This window comes from Triturus cristatus, chromosome 3_1, assembly GCF_964204655.1.
Source record: "Triturus cristatus chromosome 3_1, aTriCri1.1, whole genome shotgun sequence".
Taxonomy (NCBI): Eukaryota; Metazoa; Chordata; class Amphibia; order Caudata; family Salamandridae; genus Triturus; species Triturus cristatus.
In genome coordinates, this window is record NC_140583.1 from 138,360,712 (window position 1) to 138,383,176 (window position 22,465).

Here is a 22,465-nt window from a genome sequence, read left to right on the forward strand (position 1 = left end):
GGGATCCTGTTGATGTGTGTATCAATTGTAAACAAGCCGTGAGATTTATTAAGCAAAGAGTTCAAACAAGTTGTTTGAAAACGCTATCGCTTGACTATGGCTCTAAAGTTGGGTACAACTGAAGTTGGCAGCCGAACATGCCCACGTGCAGTAATATAAAACATGATCATGGCAGAAACAAATTTATAGCCAGGTAAAAGATGCATTTTGTTTTTTAAACCTTTACTCAAGTTATGAACGATAAATAGCAAACTGCATAACAGCTCTGTCCTCAAAGGTCGCATCACAACAACAGTGTATAGAACTAGAACAGTAACTAAAAGTAACTAAAAGCAGTGTGGTCCTACTGGTACGTCATCAATGTAAGATGCAACATTTAGTTTGCACTATAAGCGAGCGAAAGACAAGGACAACATAATAAATGAATCCTCTGCTAACACCCATGAGAGACATCTCAACCCAGTATTCTGTGCTACAAGGTATACTTTGTACTGAAAGTAAATTTAAAAAAAAACATTTTGATGTTTGCACCACTTTTGTGATACATTGCAAACCCAGTTCAAAACGTTTGTAATTCTGGGCCCTGAGTGTGCATGGTGAGTGGTAGGAAGAACTGCATCGACACACTATCTCCTGCATAAATATTAGGGAGGGTCTGTGGTGCAACATCACAACACTACATCACTAAAGTTCCCCGCGCAGCACATTGAAGTCCTCTTTCGGAGTCTGGGTAAATGCACATTTTTCAGAATTTGTGCAAGATAAACACCTGCAGGCAGGCAGCTACAATTAATGTGGACTCACTCCAAGGACCCGTGATCTCTGCCAACCCACTGAGCTATCCAGACCTCTGCTATCCTATCCCATGGTTCCTCGAACGCAGGGGGGCCGCCCTCTCGCAGCCTGAGCTGTTGTTCTTTCTGGGTGATTCATCCGCGTGGGAACTCGTCTTCCGCCTTTGATCCGACCTGGCCCAATAGCACAATATTGTCTTTTTTGTTTCTTGTGGTTATACCTGGCAAGGGCTCAAACCTATAATGGTTTCCAATTAAGGTACCAAGTCAAAGATCCCCAGTATTAATAGAATAAAAGAAAGCTATGCTGAGGGGGGACATCGCTGTTTTTCTTAAAAGTTGCCAAGGGCGCGGCCCTTGTTGAAAGCATCCGAACCGGAAGCAACTCCTGAAGCCAGCAGCACTTGCAACGGGGCTTGTTGTTCTAGTGGCAAACACATTCATTGGTAATATTCCCACTCCGTGCCAGTCTGTCTTGTGGTACAGGATGCCCTTGCAGCCGGCGGGCGAGCAGGGAAAGTCACTTTCAGCCTATCGCCCTCTGAAACATTTTTACACTTTCAGAACTTGACACGATTTATATAAAACATGTAAAAGTATGAGAAAATGACAGCAATTCAATTGGGAAATTGTTGAACATTGTTTTAAAATAATTTGTTGAACCCGGAAACATTCAATGTGTTCATTAAATGTGCTACGCTATTATTTCTAACCGAGCTATTCATTTTATCACACTTTTTTAAAACAACTTTGTCATTCAATCTTGCCCGTGATTAGCACTACTAGAGTTTCTGTATTTTAAGTGGGTGACGTGTTGTTAAGGTTTTAAATAACCAATCAATAAAAATGACTTAAGTTCTCATATAAAACAATGCAGGGAGTTTTATAACAAAGACTCCAAGTGATGGCCTTGTGATGTCATTGCTGCGACTGTTGTGTCATCTCTGAGATCTCACTCCTCTCTGCAGGGCAGGGTGACGTGTAGGCGTTCACTGCTTTGTTGGTGAGGCGGCAGGTCCTGAATGGGATGCAGCCGCCCATGGGGAGTCAAGGCAGCGGGTGGCCCATGCTGATGAGCAAGGCCTCGTTCTTAATATGTCCTTTATTCATTCATGGCATACTCGGTCATGTCAAGTTTAGAAATCCTTCTTCATTTCTATGTTACAAGCCTTTAGTTTTTCTTAGTATGGTTGCCTACCACAAATGTTGCATTTAACACATTTTGTTTTTAAACGTAAGCTCTGCGCATTATATTTATTGTTCGTATGTTCTCGAAGCATCATGCTCTCCTCAGAGATTCCATGTGGGATGCTCTTGTTGGTGGTAAAGTGGAGGTCGCAGATGAGGTGTGTAGTTATATAGATACTAACAGTCCTGCCAAGCATATCTGATCCAGGTCGGTTGCGGCGGTCCCAAGGCGGCCTGACTGTCCTGGCTGTAAAAAGGTAGTCGAGTCTGTCGGTCCGTGGACCACCAGACTCGTAATGAGACACTTCACCATAGTTACGTTTTTTACAGTTTGTATATTAGAATAATTGTGTATCATTTGTACATCACATTACTTTGTTCTGACCAATTGAGAGAACAAGGTGTTTTAATGTTTAATTTACAAAATGTAAATAGGAAGTAAATTGATTGGTTGTTCCTCATGATGTGATGTTACGTTGTAAAACCCTCTGTTGCCTCTGCTTCTTTTATGCGCAAGACAAAAATGTAAATAATTAAAAAAACAATACTACTGGTATTATACAGCCCCCGCACATTCCTTTGTCAGCTCGTGGTTCTGCCGTATCACCAAATACTGATCTGTGTGACCCTGTCTCATCTTACCTCCAGAGATACTCAAGTGTTGCACCCTCCTCCATTCCAGGACCCCAGTGACCTATTTTACCCCTGCCTCATGTCACAATAAGGCTATTGCCTCCACCCCTAATGCTGACCCGAAAACTTTAAATTCTAGTCCCAACTTCCCACAACTGCCCGTAAAGCAAAGTTGAAGAGCAGCTGCACGGTGGCGCATACATAGCTCATCCGCTCTCTGATGACACTCCCTTACACATTTGGTGTGGTGTGACGTGATTGTTGACTAGAACCTTTTGGTTCGAACAGAGTAGATAGTGAGAGGTTCCACAAAGTAATACCAGGTCACAGGAATCCTTTCCTCTGGAACTGAACAACAATACAAGCCAACAATACAAGCCAACAACACAAGTCGACCAAATAAAAATTCATCCGTATCATGAAATCATTAGGCCTAGATCTTCATTACTTTGTCAAAAACATAAAATGAACATGACCAATCCATCCATGTTTAATTCTTAGGCCACATAGTGTGTTACCAGCTTTGGCACCTCCCTAGATACAACTGTCCCTGATCACGGTCTTTTTCCCTAATCAAAAAGGCAAAGTTTGCTTGAAAGTGAAATATAATTCTATAGGAATCTCACATTCCTAACCTAATTTGAGGTATTATCACCAGTTCTTTAGTGAAAAATCAAAAAGTAAATTCTATGGGGTTTTGCAAAGTTTCTAGGTGTACACAAAAAAGGCAGAGTCTTATTAAACAAGCACAAGTGGTATTGTGTCCGAGAAGAGCATGATAACTCTTGCAGTTTTAGTCGAGGAACAACAGCTAATGACCAGCAAAAAATACTATGGGCCTGATTACAAGTTTGGCGGTCCTACAGTGGACAGTGCACAACTCCGTCAGCTGTAGAACCACCAAACCCATGGTGTGACCGCCCACCAGATTAGGAGTTTATTCTGGGTCTGGTGGGCGGTAGTGCATCGTTCTGGTAGGCTCATGGAAGAGCCTACCATGCAGACCCGTGCTCTCAGAGCACCATCTGCACCTTACTGCGTGGCGTGGCACACTGTGCAGGAACTGGGGTGTAAATCGAGGGGGCACTACCTGTGCCCCCGGTAGTGCCCCCTCCCCCCGAATCCACCCACTGGGCCCTGAGGCGGCCCCTTAGTTGCCTCAAGGTCATCCTTTTCATGGCAGGCTCACCACCATGGAAAGGGTGGCGGTGAGGCAACTCGAAATATGCTCGGTGGTGCCGCTGTGACAATGCCAGCATATATTTGCCTCTGCCTGCTGCATGAACATGGCAGAATGCTGGATCCCTGGCAGTCTCAGCGGTTCTGTGGCGGTCCGATCACCGGAGCCGGAATACTTTGGGCGCAGTGCGGCAGTGGTGGAATCACCACCACCGGTTCGGCGGTCCTATGGACCAGCAAACTTGTAATCAGGCCCTAAGTCTCACAGAGCTGTAGTCATATTAGGGGTACTGCATGTTGTACAAATGATTGAGACAAGCTCTGTTGTTAACGTGAACTAGAGTGCAAGGCAACATGTGTTGTATACTCAAAAGGAAATGGGAATATGAGTCAGAGCAAAATTAGGTGCAAAATTGTTCTAAATTAGCTACGTAGTAGATATCAAGTTTCAAAAGAATACTTCTGAAAAAAACTCAAATTATGAATAGTCTTTATACAATGTTTTTTTATGTAAATACAGTAACAATATGTTAACTGGTGATTGTCTGTTGCTGCAATTGTTAAACCGGGGGAAAGACGTGATTTCTGTGGAGTATGACGTTTTGACCTCAATGACCAATCCTCTAAAAATTGGTATAAATAATGTTAAGGGCACCAAGATCCACACATCATATGAGCAGTATAGAGAGTCAACCTCGAGCCATCTAGAGTTTAAAGATTACCTTATATAGATTGCACAATCTTTTTCCTTAAAAAGTGCTCCCTTGCAAGGAGAGCGGTCGCAGCGTGCCCCGACTCTCAGCGGGTCGGGAAAGACTCGATGATGAAGCATGTCACTGGATAGCATTCAGCGAGTGAGCGTTTCTTGAATGAAAAGGTATTTCTCCTATATCCAGTGGGCCCATCCTAGATGACTCGGGGTTGATCTCATGATTGTTACACCATATATGAGGAGGGTGAGTCATGACCACCGTTTCCCTCTTCCTTCCCTCACTGTGGGGTATATTAACAAGCGGCAGCGATAATTATCGCTAGCCGCTCTTAGTGAGAATATTTTTATTGCTGGCTAACGCAGGAAACTATCGCCATGCTAGCGTTGTATTAACAACGCATAGTGCAATGGCGATAATTTCCCAGCAATAGCGATGTTTTCCATGGAACATCGCTGGTTTTCCAGCGATGTTCCATGGAAAACGGCGATAACCTTGTAAGTATAGCTAAGTCTGCATTTTAGCAAACGTTAGTTTTTGGAGAAAACAGCTGTTTTCTCCAAAAACTAACGTCTGCTAAAATGCGTGGGCAGCCTTGTAAATGTCGCGATGTGCACATCAGCGATATTTACAAGGTTGTACTGCCCTGTGACACCCACTTTGCATCAGAGATGCAAATGGAGGTGTCGGGTAAAAGGGTGCTAACATGCGCTAATGCATGTTATCACCCTCTTGTAAATAGGGAGATATTTTTATCTCCGCTTTTTTGGCTTTAAAAGCCAAAAAAGCGGAGATATGGCCCTTGTAAATATGCCACTGTATTTTTACAATAATAGTTCAGACTTACCATGAGTTAAAATTTTAGAAGTATATGTGTTCTGAAAAATGTGAATGATGTGTCCCCTCTCTTCAAAAGAATGTCATTCCACACTTGCTCTGTTCGAATTGTGTGGCGCAGCTTATCACCTGTGAGGGTATCCAGCATCTGGAGCAGGAACGTAGGCTAGTTTTCAATTTTTTGCAGAAGTTGATTAGCCTACGGGCTGTCCTGATGTATTGGGGAAGTTCATTCGTTTTGGTACACAGATGGAGAATGAGAGGAAAGATGCAGATATTCAACACTGGTTTCCAGAAAAATCAAAACATTCAGAGCTCTCAAGTGCTCCTGTTCGGAGTGTGGGTAGCTCACCCAGTCTACATTCTGTAGTTCTACATGTTCATGAGCAAGTAGCTTTTAGGTCCAATCTTTGTTTTGTACAAATGATCTTATATTCGAATAAATAGGACCACTAGTTCCACAATCAAATGGAAAAAAAAACTGATCTGGCTGAACTAGTCACGCATGGAGCTAGGAAATCCGAGAGCTCTCAGAGAAATAGGCATAATTTGTTGACTGCAACATAATAGGACATTTACAATCACGGCAAGACAGTCGTATTCCGCTGCACACAAGCCACCAGGTCACAAGCTCATGAGCATTAGAAAAAAAAAGAGTTGCATCTACTTAGCAATCTCAGAGCATGCCCACAGAGAAGGCCACACAACAACAAACCCACCATACAAGATCAAGCGTCAAGAGCAATGAATGAGATGCAGTAAGTACCACACCACCAAAGTGAAGTTAATAGATGCTCCTGGCAGAATGAAAGGAAAACAAACCACCAAAGCTGCTCTTAATTTGTTGTGGAAACCAGACAAAGTAATAAAACAAAATGCTGTGTAGGTTAAACAACATCATCTGTTCGAACTAAACACATTCCTCGTAATGATAGGAAGCAAGTGAAAAGGAAACTGCCTTTAAGAGGCCAGCTAACCACCAACCACAAACCAACCACCCGCTTGTTCCCAGAGGAAACAGACTTGAACACCTCAACATGACATGTCAGTCACAGGACACTGCGCATGGGGAGAAGATTAGGCTAGGGATGGAGAGGTAGCAGGTAAGTGTCACAGTATATCTAACCAAATGATGAAACCGAGGCACAAACACAGAAACCATGGAGAAGAGTCAGATGGGTGATTACAAAAACCAACCAGCATGCCAAAGCCATGTGATCAGACCATCGCATGCATGCAAAGATTACTTGAATCATTTTTTGACGCTAAGAAAAGGTACTAATAGCTGTGATACACTGTAATCAGAATACATCATTTAAATTCACGTGGAAGACAAAAAAAAGAAAAGTATCAGCAAAGTACATTATTATCCTTCCAGCCCTGACACTAAAGTGCACTTCTTTGTAGATGGATGTGCACTTGTGATAGGGAACAAATGCCATTGCTCACAGGGCATGAGAGCGAATGGCTGACATGGGCTGACACATTGTCCCATACACTATGCAGTGGTCCGCAGAAGCAAAATGTGAATGACTGTGCAGACTCAAATAGTCTGCATGTATATATGCCTTTTTGTATAATAATTTGATTAAATGAGGCTGGCGAGATAACTAAAGCTGTCTCTAGGCCATACCTAAAAATATGTCTGTAATGATGATCAATTCAGAAGCTCACCGAGCATTTGCTGAGCAGACCCAGATAAGGACTAGCGCGTGGTGAGTTCAAGGGATTTAGTGGGTGAAGAAATATGTAAGAATACAAATCTGAGTAAATTAACCCATATACGAGAGATATTCTCAGTTTATGATTGGTTGATTAGAGATCAAGCTATGTGACCTTAATTAAAGACTATAGGTCTCATATATAAATAAATAAGTTAACGAGTCGTGTGCTTATGATTCTTGTAAAGCTACACATTTTTTGAATTCACAACAATTTGCTGAAATATGCATAGAAATATATGGACATTACAGGATTTCGTTTTCATGCTTAGCCATGAACCAGGGAAGTGCCCCCGTTTAGACGCTCACCTGATTGTGGTTAAGGCATCTTCATTTTATTTTTTATTCTTTTCTTCACAAGGAAATTATTCTCTATATTGGGAATCCTTTCAAATGCCCCACCAGGTATCATGGCGAAGCTTGAGGAATTTTTATGCCCACTTTCTCCAGCTGTTTTCAGTACTTTGAGTACATAAATCATTAGAAACATCTATGTAGGTGGATACAATTAGGTATTTGTGGGTGCTTATCAGAATCCATGCGAGAAAGGAGGCTGACCTTTGAAAACACTGAGAATGGAATAGGTTTCCTGCAGAGATACTAGTGACAGAGAAAAATTCACACATTCCACCCATCACTTTTTATTTTACAAAGTGAGAAGCCGTAAATGCAGCGGCCCCGTGCTCACTGTATACTAGCTGCACCTCAATGACTACATCCAAACTGGCATGTTATGTTATGCTATGTTATGTTTTGTTATATTATGAAGACTTGTACAGCACTCTATCACCCAGGAGGTTATCCAGGTGCTAAACAAGTGAGGGTCTAGCCATGCCTAGGGCTTAGCGAGGTTGCTCAAAGAGCCAGACCTTCATCTTCTTGCAGAATTCTACCAGTGAGGAGGAGTATCGATGTGCAGTGGCAGGTCGTTCCACACTATAGGAGCGATAAAGGAGAAGGCTCGTCCCGGCTCTGGTTTTCCATGTGCGTGGGATGTGTGCAAGTCTGGCTGAGCAGAGGTGACTGGAGGGTGTGTGAAAGTGAATGTGCTTGTTGTGCTATGCAGGTCCTCAGGAATGACGTGTCATGAAAGTGTGGGCCAGGTGATTGATCTGTGCTCGCTTGTGTATTAGTACCCAGTGCAGCTCCTTGAGGTGTGGTGAGATGTGCGGCAGGTTGAGAGTAATTCTGGCCGCTGAGTTCTGAATGGTCTGCAGTCTTGTGAGGAGTTGCTTGTTGTTCTCGGTGCAGAGGGTGTTTCCAGAGTGCAGCTTGCTGGTGACAAAGGCATGGGTGATGTTTTTCTGGGTGTTGTTCAGGAGCTATTTGAAAAAGGTTCCTAAACATCTTTATGGTGTAGAAGCAAGAAGCATTGACGCCGTTGACTTGGGCTGACATGTTGAGTTTTGAGTTGACGATGATCATGAGGTTCTTAGCATGTGCAGTGGGGGTGGTCGTGGGTTGTAGCTCGGTCAGACACCAGGTGCAGTCCCTCAGTAAACATTGTTTCCTGAAGAACACAAATTTCACTTAGTCAATTTTAACTTTTAAACAGTTAGAATTTAAGTAGGTGGCGATGCTGGCCACACATGTTGCAAACTAGTTCTGAGTCCTAGGTGTCTGTGGTTGCTTGTGTACCCATTTGCAAGGACTCTTTGCCTGGCAGTTTGAGCTGGACTTTTTCTATTTCAGCAGGGCCAGGACTGATTTGCATATAGGTGGTCTGTGTATATAGAGGCATACTGGAACAAAAAACAGTGAACCGGAATGCGGTCTGCGCATTCTCGTGTCTGGGATTCATTGAAGCTTTCCACCTATCATTGCGTATCTTTGAGTAAGATGCTCTAAGTCTGATGGGTATGCCCAGACGTAAATCCCCTGCTCACTGTACCATTGGACTCCAGCGGCACCTCACCCAGGAAGCCCTATTGCTCATTCATTAAGGCTGCAGTTGGTTGTGTCCCTGCTTGGAGGGGTCCAGGCATGGCAGTTTGGGCTGCACTGATCTTATTGGAGCAGGACCAAGATGAACTTACCTACATATCTGATCTCTGTCTAAACAATGGCAAGAAACCAACACGGAAAATGATCAGTGGATGAGATTCATTCATTGGTCCCACCCATCATTGTTTTGGTTTTTCTGTGTAGATGGCGATCACATATCATAACATTCCATCGGCCACCTACGGGCTCTTTCCCTGATTTTGCCATCGAGCAGCAGCCGAAAGGGAGAGAGAAAAAACAAGGCACGCATCCTACCACTTTGTTCTTATATACTGATTGCCAGTCCCAACCGATGGAGTTCACCCTGCATGAAAAAATGAACAGAAAATGATGAAGAATACGGAGGACATTTGGGACTTGTGCAGTTATATTGAGGACATCGGAGGTAATAAGATTGGACTTTTCATCTCGAAATATCAGAGATATCATTAACATAGATAGTTAAAGTTTATTTTTAATTTGGTTGTTTTTATGTAGCACATTAGATGTAAAAATGCATTGAATTACTTTTAAGGTTCACAAAGGTCTCAGTGTGCATGCACTTCATTTATTTTCATGGGCTAAATCGACCATTGTAGTCATGCGGGAAGTTTAAGGGGCATATTATCAAGGACAGTTCCGCCGCTTTAGCAGCACTTTTAGCCGCTAAAGCGGCGATAATCCCATCGCCCCATTACCAAGGCGGCGCTAACATACATCAGCGCATGTTAGTGGCCGAATTACTAACGCCACACATCTTAACAATATACATCGGTAATGAGATGCAAAGTAGGCGCGCTGTGTGATATTTATCGCGGACTGTAGATAATATGCCCCTAAATTTCACAGATGATATTGGTTTCACCTGAAGGGGCACAGCAGGTTATATTTAGATCAGTTTGTTCCAGATTCAGCTTGTGTGGAAGTCAGTTTTAAACAGTCACGCTGCCGGCTGCGACACCCCACAATATTCGAGATTTCCATTGGATATGTAGAGCATGGTGAGTGGAATGTGATCGGTTGAATGAGATGACACACATTTAGGGGCATATTATCAAGATAGGTGATAAAATTATCGCCGCTTTAGCAGCAGAAAACTGTCACTAAAACGGTGATAATGGGCTTGATAATATGCTCTATGGAATTCCAATTGAAGCCCATGTTAAATGTGAAGGACATCTAACCTGAGCTTCAGTTGGAATTCCATAGAGCATATTATCAAGGCCATTATAGCCGTTTTAGCGGCAGTTTTCTGCCGCTAAAGCGGCGATAATTTTATCGCCTGGCTTGATAATATGCCCCTTAGTTTCGAGATGCATCGAAACATGGGACACATCGTTCATAGCGAGCGAGCACATAACATTTACATTTGTTTATAGGGAAGGTAAAGGGAATGGTTTTTGTATAAGAGTGCATTTACTTATGGGGAAGCCAAAGGTTATGTTTTCGGCATAAAAATAAGTTTTGAACACAGAGCACAATGCATGGAGGGATACAAAGGTACGTTAAGCCAAATAAATGGTGTATTTATGTGTATTTATGTTTATTTACACACTTAAATGAATCTTGTAAACTGATGGGCATCGTTTACATTTCAGACCCCTGACGAAGGGTTTACCAAGCCCGATATGCATTGGGTATATACATGCACAGTTTCCAAGGATGGCATGTGAATTCTGACGTGCTAAAGAATAAAGTCTGGATTGGCATTTCTACAACATCAAAAGTGTGGCATCATGCTGTTTCTGCAACAACTCGAAGTATTTTTCTGAATAAACAAGGATTACAATGGATTAACACGGTTAAATGTGGTTTAATGCTGGATTTTTCAAATTGAAAGTTCGGATAACTGTAGCGGCTTGCGTCTGGGAGGTAGTTACCCACCAGCTTGTATCGTTACTTTCCCTGATTAACCCCTGTTCACAATTCTAAACATATATTTCCCTTGAGGAAAATTCCACAGTTGTAGAGGATTTTTCCTCGTGGTAATGTCAAAAACGATGGGTCCTAGAATCATGATGTGTCATTGGCTGACACCGATGACACGTTGAGGGCACTTGCATTACAGGTATTACAGGCAGTGTATGAAATGCAAAAAAATGGCCGAGTTCCACAGTAGGAATTGCAAGTATTTCACGATTAAATGTGTAAATAGATTCGGATTTTGGGTATGAAAATAAGAAATGTCATGCTGAAGTACAACTGGCTTCCAAATTCCAAATTGTAAGACTTCAGTAATAAAGCCACTTACAAGACGTAGACGGATTTTGTACACGAGGTATAAATATTCCAATGGTGCGACCTGCAAATATAAGCGAGCCCACGATCGAAAATCAGGAGCCAAATTGAGAGTTGACCCAGGAATTCCCAAACCACACTGGTGATAACCAAACACTTATGCTACTTGGTTATCAATATACAATATCATTGGAATAATGCAATTCTTCGGTCTTCTCTTTTTCCGCACTGGATAAAAATCCACTATTTGCTTCAATCTCTGTATATTTCAACAAAACGTTTCTAGTTTACTCAGAATATATATATATATATATATATATATATATATATATATATATATATATATATTTATATATTTTTTTTTAAAGGCCCATACACGGTACCGCTCAGTGGCATAACATTTGAAAAGTTTAGCAGGTAACCATTTAGTTACTGAGTGCTGCACTCAGGTGTCAAAGTGACACTAATGATGAGGTGAATACTTTACCCAGAAAGTCTACAAATGGGCAAAAATGGCAAAAACGTGAAAAAAAAGTACTGTCACAAGGTATGCCACACATAATTCCCTTTTTCTTTCCGCATAATTTAGTCAGCTCAACCGTGGCACACGATCTGGTCCTCTCCTGCCGCATAATTCTAGCAGTCCTGACGATATCTCAGAGACTCTGTGCACCTGCACTTATTTTGTGCAGGATAGACAGTTGGACGACGCTCTTCAGTCCGAGAGGAGTTTCTTATTTCACGACGGTGGTGAACTGACCACAGAGAAAGTAACACACTTTGTGAAAGTACAGCACTATGGCAGATTCTACATCAACCATTATGTGTTAGTCACAGCGCAAGAATGCGGCTCAGGGCTCCGCGCGCAGAGCTGGCACGGGCTGCCCTCTTGTTTGCTCAAAGGCACCAGGTGTGTTTGTGCACCGGAAGCTCCCATTCAATATTTGTGCACGGGAGACTTTCATTTTGATAACCGAGCCTGCAGCATGAATCCGCCATTCATAAACTGGCACGCGAGCGCCGTTTCATTCATAAAAGTACAATAATAGCCAGGAAGGTCTCGCGCACCGGATTCTTGTACTTACTAAGGTGCTGCGCGCTGTGCACAAATCCTTCCTAGCCCAACCCTTTTACAGTAACTTACTGGCTTTTAGCCCCCACCGCCGCCCGGCCTTCCCTCAATACAATCAGAGCTATTTGCCAAAACATGCGGTGATGGGGTGCAAAGGCCCACATAAAAACTCAAAAGATGGATGGCTCCGGCCGTTCCTCAAACAGTGTTTGACATTCTTCTGCAGTCAGGCGGAGCTCCCGCCCTTTGAACTTCAGGACGCAGATGCCCGCCCTGCTGTGGCAGGCGCTTCCAGCCAGCAGGTACATGGCTGCTGCGTTCTGGCACCGCCTGCTCCCAGCCAGGGATTACCGCTGACAGAAGACAGGAGGAAGGCAGTCATAACAAAGCCCTTCTTCCGGATATCCTGAGATACTGTAGGATTAGCAGAAATGTAAAACGTGGGCATGAGCGATTGTGGGACTGTTCAGACTGGGATGAGAGCCGGTGAGTCTCGCGGTTCCGGCGTCCATGGGCCAGTAATTCCATTTTATGTCCTCTTGTCCCCTGCTGTCAAGCCTGAAGGCGTGGGATGCTCTTCATTGACGTCACTTCCTTGTGCGGTAGTTCTCTAGTCTTAAAGGTGAGTGACTGCCCAGTGTACCTAAGTGTGCCATGCAGCCACGACCAGTCTCCTGATCAAGTTAGCCACCTAAAACAAGTGGTTAGGTGGGCAATGCCCTGGTGCACAAGGCATCACCCCCGGGACTCCACAGGCTCGAAGAAGGCCTCCTGAGAACCCACAGGAGCTGACAGACTCCCCCACTGACCAACGCGTGGAAGCCGTAATGATTGTAAACAATTGGCACCCCATTAACAACCCAACAACATGGCTGAGTGAGTTAATACTTGCTACGGCCTGTGCACAGATCTGAATGTGCTAAGCATAAATCTTGGCAATGCGGACTCAGAGTTCCACAACATCTTGGTGAAAATATGTAGCACAATTAAATTGGAACATAGTAATATTTACAAGTGGAAGTGCTTCGAAATAGCAGTGTAAGCAGTATATAAGAAACAAGGTTCGAGTTGACTCCCTTCGGGTAATAGATCCAAGAGGAAAGCAGTAACATTCACACTATTTAGTTATCAAACTTCCCAGTAAAATCCAATTTGCTTTATAAATAAAACATCATTTCACCAAATAGTCTACTATGATCCTGGAATGAAACAGGAAGCAACCTACTGAACGGATCCACACCAAATCACAAACAACGGGCTTTCTGGGTGTAGATCTAGCTTTTTTCCAAATTTGGTGTAAATGTGTTTAGCTATTTCACCTGTAGTGCTGTTAAAAAATCTCTAAGGAAATGTGTGTTTTAGGACCCCCTCTCTTTCTCTGTCTCCACTTGATGGATTACCTCAAAACTTTCCAGGAAGGAGCTAAGGTAGATGAAACATTTTTTGGGGTAAAGTTTTGAGAAAATTCATCAAACAGCACCAAAGTTATTAGCAAAACAAACAATGAATTGCCTATGGTAAGTAGGTACTAACTATAACTACACAGTGGCAACTGCTATACATATTTATATATATGTAAATCTAACAAACAAAAATCAAGCGTAAAAGCACTCACTGCGGGGACGGGGCTTGACAGATTGGTTTGCCAGCCCTCCCCAAGTTAAGCTACGCTCTATGATGGCAGTCTCGCAATACTTAGTAAACAACAAGGGGGACAATGAGGGTTTGATAAAGGTCCACCGTACTTGCCCTGGGTAGAACTAGAAGACAAAAGAGGTACGGTGTTCCTGGGTGGCAAGTTGGCCACCTGGTAAGTACTGGTGAGGTGGTGGGAAATACCTCCTTTCGGAACTAGGACCCTCACACACCCAGCAAGCTAGGTGTCGTGCTTCATCATATGGGTCTGCTCCTCGTCGAGCCGGCGCTGCAATGCTCGACAGGCACCCATAAAGGGGCTCTTTATCGGAGATCTTTTGTTCCTTGCCGTATAGGTGCCGTGGATGTGAGGGGCCTGGTAAGATGTAGATGTGGTGTGTGGGTTAAAACAGGTAAGGGAATCCTCTATAATTATTTTTATTCTGGAGAGGTCACAACCTGATTAAAAAGTGAAAAGAAGAAGGAGGGCGACTATTTTTTTTAATCTGACAAAAATGACGCTCTACCCCTTAGTGGTCAACATGTTTCTCGCCTATAAAATGTCCCTAATAGATCAGTTGGCGATTCCTCAGGACCTTGTGACTAAATGAAAACTATCTACAGTGTGTGGTGTGGTTCTACATACCACTTCTTCTCTCGGTAGGATGTTCCCCCGGAGAAAAGCAGCCAACCTCTTAAGGATTCAAGTGCGGCTTCGTCAGACCGCAGCGGAGTATATGGACACTCAACGTAGTATCGCTGCTCCCGCTCAGAGCAGTCCGGCTCACCTACCCGCTGCATCAGGAAGGAGGTATTTCCCACCTCCCCACCACTCTGAGTACTCACCAGGTGGCTAACTTGCCACCCAGGAACACCGTACCTCTTTTGTTTTCTAGTCTCGCAATACTGACAGGCCACTCCAAGGTTGAAATCGTTGCAAAAAATCCACATTATTAAGCCACCAGTGCTCAGAGCCATTAAGCGTTTTGACCAACACTGTCTCGATCACATGATTTCCTATATCATTGACACACGTGAAGATATAGTAAACAGTGAAAAGGGACCCAGTGCCTCAGTACAAAAAAACCTCAAGAGTGCAAAACAATGTGAAATGGTTACAGAATCAAGAGCAGAACCTTGATCCAGCTCCCACATTGCTCCCTCTTACCGCAGATCTCCCGTTTCCCGCCTTGATTTGCCTTTTTTGCATGCCTGTACTGTATTTGCCCCTTAACCCGTGTTACTGCATTTTCTTGTCTTTGCTGTTTTGCTTTTCTGTTGTCTGCTGCTGTAAGAGTCTTTGTTTCTGCCCAGTTTAGATAGGTTGCTTTTTACTTCTTTTATCTCACCTCTGTTTGCCTTGCCTTTGTTTTGCCTTGTCTTTGTTGTCTATTGTTTACTATTGTTCATTGTATCTGCCTGGTTAAATAAAATCCTTTTCCCCCCGTTTTTCTTGTATCTTCTCCAAACGCCGTTTCTTTCCTGCCCTTTTTCGCCAACCTGCTGCCCGCCTCCTGCTCACCGTTCCTACCGACCTCTCAGCGCCCCTAGGCCCTCCCAGGACCTACCTAATGGAGGCTGCAGCGTGACCCCATTTGGAAGGTCCTTGAGACAGCTCCCCCCTTGTTGCCTCGTACAGCAGGTCTCCTGTTTCCCACCTTGATTTTCCCTTTTTGTGTGCCTGTACTGTATTTGCCTCTTAGTTGGCATGTGTTACTGCACTTTCCTGTCTTTGCTGTTAAGCCTTTTTGTCGCCTGCTGATGCAAGAGTCTCTGTGCCAGCCCGGTTTAGATAGGTTGCTTTCCTTCTTTTTTATTTTCTCAGCTGTTTGCCTTGCCTTTGCTTTGTCTTAGCACCACCACCAAGCCATCTAGCACCTCATACCACAGCTAGAACAAAGTATCAGAGAGCCAGTGGACCAATATCATCAATACCTCCCACCCAGTCACTGCAATCAATCTAGAACAGACAGTGAAGAACTTCTGTACCTGGATCGCCTATTATGATGACAGAGACGCTCCTGTCAAGCCCATCAAACCGAATAAATCTTCCAAACAGGCCAGTTGGTACTCCACAGAACTGAGAACCACGCAATTGCAACAGCAACTGACTAGAAAGGAAATGGTGCACCTACTAGGAGCCCACAGACCGGACCACCTTCTCCCTCGGCCAATACCACGAATTCCTGAAAGAGATGAAAATGAGTGCCTTAGACGACTACTTCGAAACCAGTTCTAACCACAGCAAAGAACCTTCAACATCATCAGAGAGTACTCCAACCCCTCAGCAGCCAAAAACATCGTAACCCCTTCCCAAGAACTCTACTACACCATGGCAGACCTCTTCCAAGAAGAGATCTGCTCAATATAAAAAAACTTTGAACCCCAATCCACTGCCTCCGACATCCTTAGACTCCTTGATCCCACAGAAGCAAACTCCAACCACCAGCTCACCGCTTGGGACCAGCTCACTACACAGAACACCACAGCCACCATCAACTTTGTCCAGTCAGGAGCAGTCACGAACCACTGTCCCCATCACATTTTCAACCTTCGTAGGAAGATGATCAGCAACGACCTCATGGCGATTTTCCACATATTCATCACCACCGCCACCTTGCCCGAAGAACTGAAACCTCTTCTTAAGAAACTATCCTCTGACTCCAGCGAACTCAAGAACTTCTGTCCCATCCCTCTTCTCCCCTTTCCCACCAAAGCCCTCGAAAAGGCTATCAACTGCCAACTCATGGAACACCTGGGAACAACATTAATCTTCTAGACACCTTCCAATCCGGATTCTGCACCACCCATAGCACCAAAACCACCCTCATCGCTGCCATGGACAAAATCAGAACCCTCCTTGACCGGGGAGAAATGATGGACCCCTTCACCACGATGACCAACATCCACAGGTGCATGACTAGTGTCACCGACTGTATGAAAAACAGCAGCCTAAAACTCAACACAGACAAAACGGAAGTGCTGATTTTCGGGAACAACATCTACCAAGTAACGACTCATGGCGGTCTTCTGAACTAGGATCCAGACCCACTCTGACAGACCATGCCTGCAACCTTGGCATTATCCTGGACAGCAAGCTCACCTTGAAAAGCTGGATTAACCGAGTTCCTTCCGCCTGCTTCCCCACTCTTCCCATCTTCCATTAGTTCTTCAAAAGGCTCCCCGTCAGCATCAAAGGAACCTTTACTCAAGCCCTAGTCACCAGCAGGCTGCACTACGGAAACACACTCTATGGAGGAATCACCACACACCTCCTGAAGAGACTGCAGACCATACAGAACTCAGAAGCCAGACTCATCCTTGACCTTCCCAAATGGACCCACATTACCCCACACCTCAAGAAGCTCCACAGGCCCCCGATTCAGAAGAGAAGTAAACTCAATATTCAGATGCACACTTAAAAAGACCTTCACAAGCAAGGATCAGCATACATCCACTTGCGTGTGAACTTCCACTAACCCTCCAGACACCGGCGCTCTGCCTCCCTCTTCCTCGCGCACCCCCGGCATCTGCCAAAGCAGCAGTGGAGGATGCTCCTTCTCTTACCTCGCTGCGAAACCTTGGAACTCAAGACCTGAATGTTTAACTGAACCCTCCCAATGTAGCAAGCTTCCCAAAGCCTGCATACCCTGTGGGTAATTAGCCGAGCTCTACAAATCCTGCTTGATTGATTGAATGTTTCACCATTCTTTACATAACTCATTTTGGAGAAATAATCTTCTATTCATAAAAAAAAGACAATGTCCCAGGTCTTGTCCTAGGATGATATCAGCTGGATAATTTCATGACATTATTTAAATTCTATTAATTATGGGAATTACAATGTATTTCTCGTTGTGAAGTATACCATAGCTAAATCTGGAACGATGCCCTGCTCACCTCTGGGGTCATGCACAAGATACCAATGTACTATTGTATGCTGTAATGTTGGTTGTGTAAACAATGAAAAATCCCCCCCCCCAAAAAAAATAAATATTATGGCAAATATGGTGACTGATGATCAAGAAAAAGAAGCACCTGAAAGAAATTTTTGATTATAAATTAAAAGCATATACTCAGAACTCGCAATGTACATTATAAACAAAAATGTATCAGAATTAAAACCAAAAACAAAGGGTCAGAATGTATAAATCACTGTAAACGTACTGAAAGTTCCTTATCACAGTTTGAGCCATATGGAATCAAAGTGCTGACATCAATGATTTAACGGGACTCCCTTCTTCTTAACTTAAGGGTTTATCCCCACCTTCACTTGTTTTGGTTCAGACTCAATGCCAAAAAAACAGTTTCCATCCAATGCCCCTTATGGTGAACAGGAAAGTGTTTGGCGGTACTATACTTCATGCTGTGCCGATTAATTGCCCGAATGTGTTCTAAGATTCATTTTTTTGCTGGAAAAAATTTGCTGCCGATGTAAAGTTTAGGACAAGAACAGGTGATTTAATATGTTGTTTATTCTGTGTGGCAAATAATATGTTGTTTGATTGTGTATCCTCTGCCATAATCTGAGAAATAAGTTGAATTCCCGAAGTGCTTACAAGCTCTACCTTGGCAGAAGGGAAAGAAACCTGGATTAGGTAATAAACAGCTCCTGGAAGTTACATTTTGCATATGACTGTGCACCAATTTATCTTTCAATGATGGACATTTTTGATAAGTGATGGGAGGTTTTGTTCCTATAACTCTTGTAATGTTAATTCAAGTTAAAGGACACCCCCATGCATTTGCAGAATCCTAGATATTAATGAGCCTGCGTTTTATAGGTAGGTATGAGGCGTACAGGTTGGCTCTCTACAACGGGACGAATGGTTCTACCTGGTTAGATCTGTGTTCGTGTTTTTTGATTAATTTTCTCCTGGGCTCTCCTTCTTTATTTAAATCTGTAAATCATATCTTACTGCACATCAACAAACGAGAATTAGGTACACCATTTTACAGTATTGCTGCAAAAACTTGATTGAATCTATTTAGTCAGGTTTATTAGTGATGCCTGTTGGGTGCATGCAGGGGCAGAGGAGGGACCTTCTATGTGGTTGTGGCCAAGACAGAGAAGGCAGAAGTAACCTAATGCTTCCTCCTGGATTTTGAAATGACCAGGAGCAAAGGGGAGGGATCTTAACTATCTTTGCAAATAGAAATTGGGTCCCGTGCTTCGGAAGGTGTGATCAATCATTGGTCTTTTGTTGATATTAATCTCTTTGGTAATTGAAAGATAATGCAGGCGTGTTCCAGTAGCGGAGCCTGCAGCAGTGGCTGTAGGGCCACATTCTGCACTCACTGAAGTCTAGATAGCAGACCTTTTGGTTGACTCAGCTAGATCCCACTGGCACAGCTCATTTAGGAGTCACCATTTAATAGAGAAATGGGAGACACAGGGAGATGCTTCTTATGGTCCTCACTCAATGAATCGCCACAGTCAACTCGTGGTGCATGATTCGAGGATAGCATATCATCATAAATGTCTCCTACGACCCTGAAGCAAATGGTTTGCTGATTTTCCTGGCTTTCTGCAACATGAGGGCTTCCATCGTTGCCTGCTCTCTCATTTCCTCTCCTGGGTTTGTCCCACCCTTTAATTGTTTTTTTAATGACTTTTTGCTCCACTCTTCAGTAAATGCACTCACCAACTGATCCGTAACATCCTTGTAGAACCTCTGTACGTCAATTCTGCTGATATACGCTCACCTCCTATGCTGTCTTGATACCTGGGTGTATTTGATGTCTGTTGCAGATTCACATCCTTGCCTCTACATGGGATTTTATCTGCACAGTTTGTGCTTTCTTGGTTGAGCTGCTAATCATTAGCTCTTCTCTGTTCGTTTCCTTGGGCATCTGTGGTCCTTGGAGCAAGACACAGAGTTTCTGGTGAGGTCCCTCATCAGTAAATAATGCAGCACTGACACCAGTGATAACTCTTACTTTGAACGCACCCTTAACCTAGCTCTGAGTGGAGTGATGTGCAGTGGAAGTCACAGAGCTTGGCAACATCCAGGCAAGAGGCGACATAGAGAGAAAGCATCATTTTAACCAATTCAATCTGCCCTGTCTCTTAATCTTGTTTCATTTAGATTAATGAGTGCTCTTCTGATTAGAGGGCCCTAATGAAAGGTTGTGAGCGCTCGAGGACTATGAAAGTTGAACTTTGTTGTGCAATAAACAAAAATAACTATCAGCTTTGTAGCTGAAGCGAAAACACATCATAAGCCTTTAATTTATAACCCAAGAAGTAGTAAGTAGAATAAATAAGACGTTTAGAACACATGCAAGGAAACCCTTGCATAATAACGCAGCAGGGCTGTTTTATGGACTCAGATGTGCTTGTACTCATTATACAATTTGCAATTTTGAGGTGACCCACTTGTATGGCTGAATGATTTGATTATTACGACCAGTTCAATGAAGTCCTGCTATCTTGTAAGTCCCCATCGCCTCCACAACCCTTCAAGGGATGATGACTGCATCCAACAGTAGCCACAAATTCCCACCTTTATATTAACAATGTTAAAGGGGTGATTCACTGAGAAGGAAACAAGTACATTTGTTTTACTCAACCTTGCAAAATACCAATAATCAGAAGGAAGCTTGATTTCCGAATGTCCCTTTCTTTGATTATGTCCGGCAGCAGTTTGAGTAACAGAATGTCCCTTTGAATAGTCATGTCTGGTTGGGGATTGGTTTCCACAATGCGCGCGCTGGTTGATGTTGTTTGGTGGATCAAAGAATGTTGCTTTGATTAATGATGGGTAATGCAATTTTGGAGTTAGAATGCCTGTTTGTGTGATGATGGGCTGTGGGGTTGTGAATGTCTTGATACATCTAGGTTGCATTTTGTACATTAGAATGTCTTTTTGTTTGGTGTTGTTTGCCTGTTTTTCAATCTGAAATTGTGTCTTTATTTGGTGATGTCCAAATTGGTTTATAGAGCTTCTTGCACTGCTCTGCCTGTTTAAAGTACAATTAAATTACAATTCAGGGAGAAAAATGTATTTGCCCCGCACCAAAGTATTTGGTCAGGGATAGAAGCAAAGAATGCATTTGCTGGTTCTCCATTTAACACATTAACTAACCCTTAAACCAAGCACATCACCCCCAATCTGAAATCCCTGAACTGCCTCCCTTACGAAGCAAGAATTCAGCAAATAATTGCGGCATGACCCATAAAACCCTTCACTTCAATACTCTGAGATACCTCGCTCCGAAGTTCAAACTTTCTGGTGACACCAGATCCTCCAGACGCTCTAATTCATTACTGCTGGAACCTCAGAGATTCCTCGAAAAGAAAACCTACAACCGAGCTTTTTCTGGGATTGTCCCGAGAATTTGGAATGCCTTACCTTTTGAAATCAGACTAAATCCCTCAACTGTATCTTTGAAGAAAGGAGTCAAACTACAATTTACTTACACATTTCTGAGCTAGATCCTAGGATCTCCTCACTTAGGGGCATATTATCAAGCACGGCGTTAAAATCATCGCCGCTTCAGCGGCAGAAAACTGCTGCTAAAGCAGCGATAATGGGCTTGATAATATGCCGCAGAGAATTCCAATAGAATCCCATGTTGACACCAGAACATGGGCCTTTATGGGAATTCTCAAGGACATATTATCAAGCCCATTATCGCCGCTTTAGCGGCAGTTTTCTGCCGCTAAAGCGGCGATAATTTTAACGCCGTTTTGAGATAATATGCCCCAATGTGCCTTTACTGACACGTCAATTACCCCCATGACTGCTGCCCTCCTGCGCTAATATTTAGTGGCGTAACAAAACTTGAGGGGGCCCACCTGCAAAGTGCATAAAGGGGGCCCTCCAACCACACTCAGGAGCTCTACTGACAGGGTACTGGGCTTATGGGGCCCCCTGGAGCTCTGGACCCCACACAGCGGGGGCTGCGGGGGCTGCGGGGGCTGCGGGGGCTGCTGGGGCCTTTGTTACGCCCCTGCTAATATTGTTTTCGATTTAGCGGTCCTGACATCATGTCGTACTCACCCTTATCTGGGTTCTGCCTTATCCTGTATTTTTCTCGACTTCTATATCACTGATGTTTTTGTCTCTGAATAATTGTAAAGTGCTCTGATAAAACTTTAAAAAAAAATCAAGTAAATAGGCCAATCCAATAAGGCTTGTCTTTTGGACCGATTGGCTTTGCCTTTGAGCTAACGCCATACAGCATGAGCAAGGTGCTATCCAGCTTAGCGAAAAGGTAAAAAAAAGCATCCACGTCTTTTGGTAGGTTTGTACTTGCGCTATTACACATGCCGCCCTACAAAATGATGCAGTCATCTTTTATTTTTTATTTGCTGATCTGAGTTTGATCAGTAAAAAAGTAGCACAAAAGCACTTTTAAGGTGGATGGTACAGTAGCAATTTAATGCCCCATCCTCCACCAAAAAAGAAAAATAAATACATTTAAAAAATAAAGACCCCATGGCAGCAATGGGGAGCAGACACCTGGGAG